The sequence below is a fragment of the Arachis hypogaea genome, chromosome 3 (assembly GCF_003086295.3).
Source record: "Arachis hypogaea cultivar Tifrunner chromosome 3, arahy.Tifrunner.gnm2.J5K5, whole genome shotgun sequence".
In the NCBI taxonomy this organism is placed as follows: Eukaryota; Viridiplantae; Streptophyta; class Magnoliopsida; order Fabales; family Fabaceae; genus Arachis; species Arachis hypogaea.
In genome coordinates, this window is record NC_092038.1 from 86,561,581 (window position 1) to 86,573,091 (window position 11,511).

The window sequence follows — 11,511 nt, forward strand, 5'->3', positions numbered from 1 at the left end:
GGCACAGGTGTGTGCGTGGGAATACTGCCCTGTTTCTTCAAAAATTTTAATGCCTCTAAAACACCAACATGACTTCCAAAACCTTTTTTTGCAAGACCCAAATCATTTTAAAACCCCTAAAACATGTTATTCCACTAAGATTACATAATAAACACCAAAATGCAACAAAATTAAGCTTATAATTAATTCAAACTAAGCTAACATAAGAGGCAAAAGTCAATAACCAAAAACTAAAAGAAGAGAAAGGTTGGAAGGATATTACTGGTGCACGAAATTGTGATCATCAACAATGGCGCCAATAAACTTGGAGCTCTCAAACGTGAATCACACTTTGTCACAACTTCGCACAACTAACCAGCAAGTGCACTGGGTCGTCCAAGTAATACCTTTCGTGAGTAAGGGTCGATCCCACGGAGATTGTTGGTATGAAGCAAGCTATGGTCATCTTGTAAATCTCAGTTAGGCGGATTCAAATGGTTATAATGGTTTTCGAATATAAAGATACTTATGTAATTTATTGGTGGAAATTTCAGACAAGTGTATATAGATGTTTTATCCCTCTTGAATCTCTGCTTTCCTACTGCTTTCATCCAATCATTCTTACTCCTTTCCACGACAAGCTGTATGTTGGGTTTCACCGTTGTCAATGGCTACCTCCCGTCCTCTCAGTGAAAATGGTCCAAATGCTCTATCACAGCACGGCTAATCATCTGTCGGTTCTCGATCATGTCGGAATAGGATCCGTTGATCCTTTTGCGTCTGTGACTACGCCCAACACTCGCGAGTTTGAAGCTCGTCACAGTCATTCAATCCCTGAATCCTACTCAAAATACCACAGACAAGGTTTAGACTTTTTGGATTCTCAAGAATGCTGCCAATGGATTCTAGCTTATACCACGAAGATTCTGATTAAGGAATCTAATAGATACACACTCTAGCTCTCGCTTGTAGAACGGAAGTGGTTGTCAGGCACGCGTTCATAAGGACGGATGATGATGAGTGTCACGGATCATCACATCCATTAGGTTGAAGTGCAGTGAATAACTTAGAATAAGAATAAGCTTGAATTGAATAGAAGAACAATGTTTATTGCATTAATTCTCGAGGTACATCAGAGCTCCACACCTTAATCTATGATGTGTAGAAACTCCACCGTTGAGAAATTTGGATGATTTCTCCATGAGGAATTATAGGTGTTTCCATAAGGTTCACCCATGTAATTCACCTCTGCCATTGCAGGGTTCTCATGATCATAAGTTTCTTCTTCAGAAGATGCCTCTTTAGTACTGTTGGATGCATTTTGCCATCCATTCAGACTCTGAGAAATCATGTTGACTTGCTGAGTAAACATTTTGTTCTTAGCCAATATGGCATTCAGGACATCAATTTCAAGAACTCCCCTTTTCTGAGGCGTCCCATTACTCACAGGATTCCTCTCAGAGGTGTACATGAATTGGTTATTTGCAACCATATCAATGAGTTCTTGAGCTTCTGCAGGCATTTTCTTTAGGCGAATGGATCCACCAGCAAAATGGTCTAGTGACATCATATAGAACTCAGATAGACCATCATAGAATATATCCAAAATGGTCCACTCTGAAAGGATGTCAGAAGGACACTTTTTGGTCAACTACTTGTATCTTTCCCAAGCTTCATAGAGGGATTCACCATCTTTTTGCTTGAAGGTCTGAACATCCACTCTAAGCTTGCTCAGCTTTTGAGGAGGAAAGAACTTGGCCAAGAAGGCCGTGACCAGCTTATCCCAAGAGTCGAGGCTATCTTTAGGTTGTGAGTCCAACCATGTTCTAGCTCTGTCTCTTACTACAAAAGGAAAAAGCATGAGCCTGCAGGCTTTAGAATCTACTCCATTAGTCATAACAGTATCACAGATCTACAAGAACTCAGTTAAAAACTGATAGGGATCTTCTGATGGAAGTCCATGAAACTTGTAGTTCTGTTGTATTAGAGCAACTAGTTGAGATTTCAGCTCAAAATTGTTTGCTCCAATGGCAGGGATTGAGATGCTTCTTCCATAAAAATTGGAAGTAGGTGTAGTATAATCACCAAGCATCCTCCTTCCATTGTTATTGGGTTCGGCCATGTCTCCTTCTTTTTCGAGATTCTCTGTAAGGTTTCTCTGAATTGTTGTGCTTTAGCTTCTCTTAGATTCCTCTTCAGAGTCCTTTTAGGTTCAGGATCTGCTTCAACAAGAATGTCCTTGTCCTTGCTCCTGCTCATATGAAAAAGAAGAGAACAGAAAAGGAAGAGGAATCCCCTATGTCACAGTATAAAGATTCCTTTATGTGAGTAGAAGAAGAAAAGAATAGAAGCAGGATGAGAAAAATTCGAACATAGAAGAGAAGAGAGGGTTCGAATTTTTAAATGAAGAAAAGAGTTAGTAAATGAATAAAATAAATAGAAAGAGATGAAAGGGAGAGAATTTCTAAAATTATTTTTGAAAAAAAAAGTTAGTGATTTTCGAAAATTAAGAGAAAAAAATAAAATTAAAATTAAAATTTGAAACAATTATTTAATTAAAAGAATTTTGAAAAAGAGGAAGGATTTTTCGAAAATTAGAGAGAGAAAAGTAGTTAGGTGGTTTTGAAAAAGATAGGAAACAAACAAAAAGTCAATTAGCTAGTTGAAAAGGATTTGAAATCAATTTTGAAAATATAAGAAGTTAGAAAAGATTTTTAAATTGATTTTGAAAAAGATATGATTTGAAAAGATATGATTGAAAAATATTTGATTTTTAAAATTAAAATTGATTACTTGACTAACAAGAAACTAAAATATATGATTCTAGAATTTAAAGATTGAACCTTTCTTAACAAGAAAGTAACAAACTTCAAATTTTTGAATCAATCACATTAATTGTTAGTAAAGTTTTCGAAATTTTGAAATAAAATTAAGAAAAAGATTTTGAAATCAATTTTAAAAATTTTTCGAAAATAACAAAAGGAAAAAAAAAGATTTGATTTTGAAAAGATTTTGAAAAGATAGGATTTTTAAAATTGAAATCATGACTTGACTAACAAGAAACAACTAATTTTAAAAATTTTTGACTAAGGCAACCCAAAGATTTCGAATTTTTGAGTAAAACAAGGAAAATATATTTTTTTATTTTTAAATTTTTAATGATGAGAGAGAAAAACACAAATATGACCCAAAACATGAAAATTTTGGATTAAAACACATGATGCATGCAAGAACGCTATGAATGTCAAGATGAACACCAAGAACACTTTTGAAAAAATTTCAAGATAAGAAAAATATGCAAGACACCAAACTTAGAAATTTTTAATGCTTAGACACTATGAATTCAAAAATGCATATGAAAAACAACAAAAAACACAAAACAATAAAATTTAAAGATCAAACAAGAAAACTTGTCAAGAACAACTTGAAGATCATGAAGAACACCATGCATGAGTTTTCGAAAAATGCATAAATTTTTAAAAACATGCAACTGACACTAAACTTAAAAATTGATAATAGACTCAAAGAAGAAACACAAAATATTTTTGGTTTTTATGATTTTTTAATTTTTTGATTTTTTTTTCGAAAACTATTTTTAGAAAAACGAAAAAGAAGAAAAATTTTGAAACGATTTTTGAAAACTTTTTGAAAAGAAAATTACCTAATCTGAGCAACAAGATGAACCGTCAGTTGTGCAAACTCAAACAATCCCCGGCTACGGCACCAAAAACATGGTGCACGAAATTGTGATCATCAACAATGGCGCCAATAAACTTAGAGCTCTTAAACATTAGTCACACTTTGTCGTAACTTCGCACAACTAACCAGCAAGTGCACTGGGTCGTCCAAGTAATACCTTACGTGAGTAAGGGTCGATCCCACGGAGATTGGTATGAAGCAAGCTATGGTCATCTTGTAAATCTTAGTTAGGTGGATTCAAATGGTTATAATGGTTTTCGAATATAAAGATAAATAAAGCATGAAATAAAGATAGAGATACTTATGTAATTCATTGGTGGGAATTTTAGACAAGTGTATGGAGATGCTTTATCCCTCTTGAATCTCTGCTTTCCTACTGCTTTCATCCAATCATTCTTACTCCTTTCCATGGCAAGCTGTATGTTGGGTTTCACCATTGTCAATGGCTACCTCCTGTCCTCTCAGTGAAAATGGTCCAAATGCTCTATCACAGCACGGCTAATCATCTGTCGGTTCTCGATCATGTCGGAATAGGATCCATTGATCATTTTGCGTCTGTCACTACGCCTAACACTCGCAAGTTTGAAGCTCGTCATAGTCATTCAATCCCTGAATCCTACTCAGAATACCACAGACAAGGTTTAGACTTTCCGGATTCTCAAGAATGCTGCCAATGGATTCTAGCTTATACCACGAAGATTCTAATTAAGGAATTCAAGAGATACACACTCTAGCTCTCGCTTGTAGAACGGAAGTGGTTGTCAGGCATGCGTTCATAAGGACGGATGATAATGATTATCACGGATCATCACATCCATCAGGTTGAAGTGCAGCGAATATCTTAGAATAAGAATAAGCTTGAATTGAATAGAAGAACAATAGTAATTGCATTAATTCTCGAGGTATAGCAGAGCTCCACACCTTAATCTATGGTGTGTAGAAACTCCACCGTTGAAAATACATAAGAATAAGGTTCAAGCATGGCCGAATGGGCAGCCCTCAAATGTGATCAATAGTCTCGAAAAATGATCTAAGGAAAGCTAAAGATGTCTAATACAATAGTAAAAAGTTCTATTTATACTAAATTAGTTACTAGGGTTTACAGAAATAAGTCTAAATGCAGAAATCCACTTTCGGGGCCCACTTTGGTGTGTTATTGGGCTGAGCTTGAGCTTTACACATGCAGAGGCTTCTCTTGGAGTTAAACGCCGAGTTGTAACGTGTTTTTGGCATTTAACTCTTGTTTGTGACGTGTTTCTGGCGTTTTACTCCAGAATGCAGCATGGAACTGGTGTTCAACACCAGCTTGCATCGTCTAAACCCGAATAAAGTATGGACTATTATATATTGCTAGAAATATCTGGATGTCTACTTTCTAACACAGTTAAGAGTGCGCCATTTGGAGTTCGGTAGCTCTAGAAAATTTATTTCAAGTGCAGGGAGGTCAGAATCCAATAACATCAGTAGTCTTTTGTCAGCCTCCTATCAGATTTTTGCTCAGGTCCCTCAATTTCAGCCAAAAAATACCTGAAATCACAGAAAAACACACAAACTCATAGTAAAGTCCAGAAATGTGAATTTTTCATAAAAACTAATAAAAACATCCCTAAAAGTGGCTAGATCCTACTAAAACTACCTAAAAATAATGCCAAAATCGTATAAAATTATCCGCTCATTAATTACCGTGGTGGGGTGTTTCTGATGAATCCATATTTGATGATTAATTCTGGATTGATTTGAGTGGATTTTATCATATAAACCCACATTTATTCACCTATATAGCATACTTTTGTGTTTTCTCTCTACATTGAGCTTTATTTTGAAAACATGCATTTTTGTGCTTAAATTGAGCAATTTAATCCCACCTTTATTCCATTTGATGCCGCGATATGTTTGTTGAGTGATTTCAGATCCTAGAGGCAAGAATGGCTTGGCAGAAGTGGAAGAAAGCATGCAAAAAGGGAGAAAACATGGAGAAAACAAAGGAGATAAGCATTTTAGCCTGTGCCCATGCATAAGTGTCAAAAATAGCACCTATGCCCACACACAGATCTGTGCCCACGCATAAGGCATGGTCAAAATCAACACCTGTGCCCACGCTCAAGACAAAATGGAAATCAACACCTGTGCCCACGCACAGGAGGAAAATCAGCAAGTGTGCCCATGTACAGACCTGTGCGTACGCACGGTACCAGCACATGCCTCCATTAAAAAGTCACATGGACTCACGTTATGGGGGCTTTTTGGCCCATTTTTAAAGGCTTTAGAGCATATTTGAAGGGGGAAGGAACCACACATCATACCACACACAACCATACTTCATATAATAATTTTTAGGAGTAGTTTTAGGGTAGTTAGCTTAGGTTTTCTCTCTAGTTCATTAGGGTTTTAATTACGTTTTCAATGTAGAATTTTATAGTTCAAGTTTTCATTTTAGATTTTTCTTTCCCATTGTAAGTATTCTCGAATTTCCTCTTTTATTATACCCCTTTTTGTACAATTTCTTTTATTTTTATCTCTCTTGTCAATATATATGTATAGTTTTGCAGTTTTGGAATTTTAGTTTGTTAATTTGATGTTTGATGATCATTGCATGTTTGTTGTAGTTGCTTTTATTGATTTTGAGCATTTTTTATTCATAGCTGTCATTGATTTACCAATTTTGCTAAGTTTTATGTTTATGTCCACTATGTGTTCGACAAAATGTCAATCTTATTTATAGGGTAGATTTCCACCCGTTGGCTTGGGGGAAATGAGTTTATGGATTACTAGAGCCATAATTTCCAACATTTAGTGATAATTCTTCAGTTGTTAGTTGTTATTGTTTCCACTAACGCTAGCTTTTTCCCAATTAATTTGGTAAGTTGGCAAGGATTTGTGGATTAATAACAATTATGCTCACTTGACCTATCCTTCGATGTTAATGGTTGACTTAGTGAGATTAATCCATCATAACTGTCATAGTTGTGGTTATAGGAAGGAAGGGAATATCCATAACTTATCCTAAGTCAAGGTTTCATTTATGTTTTGAACCATATTTCCATCACTTTATAGCATTTCTTGTCTATATTACAAACATAGTTCTTTTATTCCTTGATTTCTTTATTAATTGCAATTTTATCTTGTTCTTTTATCTCTTTATTGCTTGCTTCTTTATTGAAAACACCCTTTTGCTTCTCACAACCAAAATTGTATGCACTTGTTGTCACTAGTTCCTAGGGAGAACGACCCGGGAGTCGAAATACTCTCAGTTTACATTTGCTTTGATTTGTGACATCTTTAGGATTATAATTTGATTGATGATAAATGGTTGGGTTTGGACTATACTTGCAACGTCAACCCTATTTTTAGTGTGAAAATCCAAACCTATGCTTTTGGTCATCGTCAAATTTTGGCACTATTGCCGGGGAAGCTAGCATCATGAGTGCTATATTTTGGTTGTTGTAAATATGTCCATAGTGTGAATAGATATTTTTTGGGTTGTTGCTTGTTTTTTCTATTAATTAGGATTTTTGTTTCTTTTGTAATTAATGTCTTTAGAAATTTATTTTCAATTTCCTCTATGAGTTATCACCCTCCTGGTTTGGAGTTTGGTTGTGATCATTTTGTAGGGCTTGATAACTTCAGGTTTGGATTGCATCATGGGATTGGAGCATCAATTTTGGAAGGAGTAACCTCCTTTATACTACAATGAGACATACCCTTCCCAATGCACATACCCAACCCAAGGATATGGTGGATTTCACTTTGATCATGCACCCCCACCACCATATGCCTATGACCCATACCTCCAATATAATTCTCAACCACCACATTTTTAAACACCACACTACTACTACCAGCAACCACATCAATACGTACCACCTTAAGATACTCATCAACATGAACTACCTCCCACATATACGACCTTCCTCCCAAACAATGAACCTCATTTTTCACCACAATGTGAAGCTTTTCCACCCTTGGCCCAAGAACCACAAGGCCTTCTGGTGGAGGAAATTGTGATTCCTTTGTTATTGTATTTTGTAAAATTCATTGCTTTTTCAACTATGTGTGGACACAACTCCGTTCAACTTAACCAGCAAGTGTACTGGGTCATCCAAGTAATACCTTACGTGAGTAAGGGTCGATCCCACAGAGATTGTTGGTATGAAGCAAGCTATGGTCACCTTGTAAATCTCAGTTAGGCAGATTATTGGTTTAAATTTGATTAATGGAATAAATAGAAAATAAAAGGGATAGAAATACTTACGTAAATCAATAGTGGGAATTTCAGATAAGTGTATGGAGATGCTGTGCTCCTCTCGTATCTCTACTCTCTTATTACATTCATCAAATCCTTCTTACTCCTTTCCATGGCAAGCTGTATGTAGGGCATCATCGTTGTCAATGGCTACATCCCATCCTCTCAGTGAAAACGTTCCTATGCTCTGTCACAGCACGGCTAATCATCTGTCGGTTCTCAATCAGGTTGGAATAGAATCCCTTGATTCTTTTGCGCTTGTTATCACGCCCAGCCTTCAAGAGTTTGAAGCTCGTCACAGTCATTCAATCCCAGAATCCTACTCGGAATACCATAGACAAGGTTTAGACTTTCCGGATCCTCATGAATGCCGCCATCTATCTAGCTTATACCACGAAGATTCTGTTGGGGAATCTAAGAGATATGCGCCCGGTCTAAAGTAGAACGGAAGTGGTTGTCAGTCACATACGTTCATAGGTGAGAATGATGATGAGTGTCATGGATCATCACATTTATCAAAGTTAAGTATAACATATATCTTGGAATAAGAATAAAAGATAATTGAATAGAAAGTAATAATAATTGTATTGAAACTTGAGGTACAGCAGAGCTCCACACCCTTAATCTATGGTGTGCAGAAACTCCACTGTTGAAAATACATAAGTAAAAGGTTCAGGCATGGCCGAATGGCCAGCCCCCTAAAACGTGATCAATAGCCTCTTAAGATGAAGAATAATACAAAACTGAGACCAAAGATGTCTAATACAATAGTAACTTATCCTATTTATACTAGACTAGCTACTAGGGTTTACATGAGTAAGTATTTGATGCATAAATTCACTTCCGGGGCCCACTTAGTGTATGTTTGGGCTGAACTTGATCTATCCACGAGCTGAGGCTTTTCTTGGAGTTGAACTCCAAGTTATAATGTGTTTTGGGCGTTCAACTCCAGATCATGACGTTTTTCTGGCGTTTAACTCCAGACAGCAGCATGTACTTGGCGTTCAACGCCAAGTTACATCGTCAATTTCCGAATAAAGTATAAACTATTATATATTGATGGAAAGCTCTGGATGTCTACTTTCCAACGCCGTTGAGAGGGCGCCAATTGGAGTTCTGTAGCTCCCGAAAATCCATTTCGAGTGCAGGGAGGTCAGATTCCAACAGCATTAGCAGTCCTTTTGTCAGCCTTTTTCAGAGTTTTGCTCAAATCCCTCAATTTCAGCCAGAAATTACCTGAAATCACAGAAAAACACACAAACTCATAGTAAAGTCCAGAAATATGAATTTAACTTAAAAACTAATGAAAACATCCTTAAAAGTAGCTTGAACTTACTAAAAACTACCTAAAAACAATGCCAAAAAGCGTATAAATTATCTGCTCATCACAACACCAAACTTAAATTGTTGCTTGTCCCCAAGCAACTGAAATTCAATGAGGATAAAAAGAAGAGAATATACTATAGATTCCAAAATATCAATGAATATTAATTCTAATTAGATGAGCGGGACTTGTAGCTTTTTGCTTCTGAACAGTTTTGGCATCTCACTTTTTCCTTTGAAGTTTAGAATGATTGGCTTCTCTAGGAACTTAGAATTTTGGATAGTGTTATTGACTTTCCTAGTTAAGCATGTTGATTCTTGAACACAACTACTTATGAGTCTTGGTCGTGGCCCTAAGCATTTTGTTTTCCAGTATTACCACCGGATACATAAATGCCACAGACACATGACTGGGTGAACCTTTTCAGATTGTGACTCAGCTTTACTAGAGTCCCCAGTTAGAGGTGTCCAGAGCTCTTAAGCACACTCTTTTTGCTTTGGATCACGACTTTAACCACTCAGCCTCAAGCTTTTCACTTAGACCTTCATGACACAAGCACATGGTTAGGGACGGCTTGATTTAGCCGCTTAGGCCTGGATTTTATTTCCTTGGGCCCTCCTACCATTGATGCTCAAAGCCTTGGATCCTTTTTTTTACCCTTGCCTTTTGGTTTTAAGGGCTATTGGCTTTTTCTGCTTGCTTTTTCTTTTTCTTTCTATATATTTTTTTTTCGCCTATTTTTTTTCTTTTTTTTTTCGCAAGCTTTTGCTATTCACTGCTTTTTCTTGCTTCAAGAATCAATTTCATAATTTTTCAGATCATCAATAACATTTCTCTTTGTTCATCATTCTTTCAAGAGCCAACAATTTTAACATTCATAAACAACAAGATAAAAAATATGCACTCTTCAAGCATTCATTCAAAAAACAAAAAGTATTGTCACCACATCAATATAATTAAATTAAATTCAAGGATAATTTCGAAATTCATGTACTTCTTGTTCTTTTGAATTAAAACATTTTTCATTTAAGAGAGGTGAAGGATTAATGGAATTTATTCATAGCTTTAAGACATAGTTACTACATACTAATGATCATGAAGTAGAGACACAAAACATAGATAAACATAACATTAAAAACCGAAAAACAGAAAGAAATAAGAACAAGGAATGAATCCACCTTAGTGGCGTCTTCTTCTTGAAGGACCAACAATGTCCTTAAGCTCTTCTATGTCCCTTTCTTGCCTTTGTTGCTCCTCCCTCATTGCTCTTTGATCTTCCCTTATTTCTTGGAGAATGATGGAGTGCTCATGATGTTCCACCCTTAATTGTCCCACATTGTGGCTCAAATCTTCTAAGGAGGTGTTGAGTTGCTCCCAATAGTTATTAGGAGGAAAGTGCATCCCTTGAGGCATCTCAGGGATTTGTTGATGATGAGCTTCCTCATGCATCTCTTGAGAACCGTGAATGATCTCTCTTGCTTGCTCCATCCTCTTCTTGGTGATGGGCTTATCCTCTTCAATGGAGATGTCTCCTTCTATGATAACTCCAGCTGAGTAACATAGATGGCAAATAAGGTGAGGAAAAGCTAGCCGTGCCATGGTGGAGGACTTGTCGGCTATTTTGTAGATTTCATTAGAGATGACCTCATGAACTTCTACTTCCTCTCCAATCATGATGCTATGAATCATGATGGCCCGATCCACAGTAACTTCAGATCGGTTGCTAGTAGGAATGATGGAGCGTTGAACGAACTCCAACCATCCTCTAGCCACAGGCTTGAGGTCCAGTCTTCTTAGTTGAACTGGCTTGCCTTTAGAGTCTATTCTCCATTGGGCTCCTTCCACACATATGTCCATTAGGACTTGGTCCAACCTTTGATTAAAGTTGACCCTTTTAGTGTAGGGGCGTTCATCTCCTTGCATCATGGGCAAGTGAAACGCCAACCTCACATTTTCAGGACCAAAATCTAAGTATTTCCCGCGAACCATTGTGAGATAATTCTTTGGATTCGGGTTCATACTTTGATCATGGTTCCTAGTGATCTATGCATTGGCATAGAACTCTTGAACCATTAAGATTCCGACTTGTTGCATGGGGTTGGTTAAGACTTCCCAACCTCTTCTTCGGATTTCATGTCGGATCTCCGGATACTCATTCTTTTTGAGCTTGAAAGGGACCTCAGGGATCACCTTCTTCTTTGCCACAACATCATAGAAGTGGTCTTGATGGCTTTTGGAGATGAATCTTTCCATCTCCCATGACTCG

At 36.8% G+C, this 11,511-nt stretch overlaps 1 non-coding gene across 1 annotated transcript; it reads left to right on the forward strand.

The window, feature by feature from the left end:
* Positions 1-1,601: 1,601 nt before the first annotated feature.
* Positions 1,602-1,708, forward strand: LOC112793780 (small nucleolar RNA R71). Its single transcript, XR_003198475.1, has one exon. It is a non-coding gene; the product is annotated as a small nucleolar RNA R71 (small nucleolar RNA).
* The last annotated feature ends 9,803 nt before the right edge of the window (positions 1,709-11,511 follow it).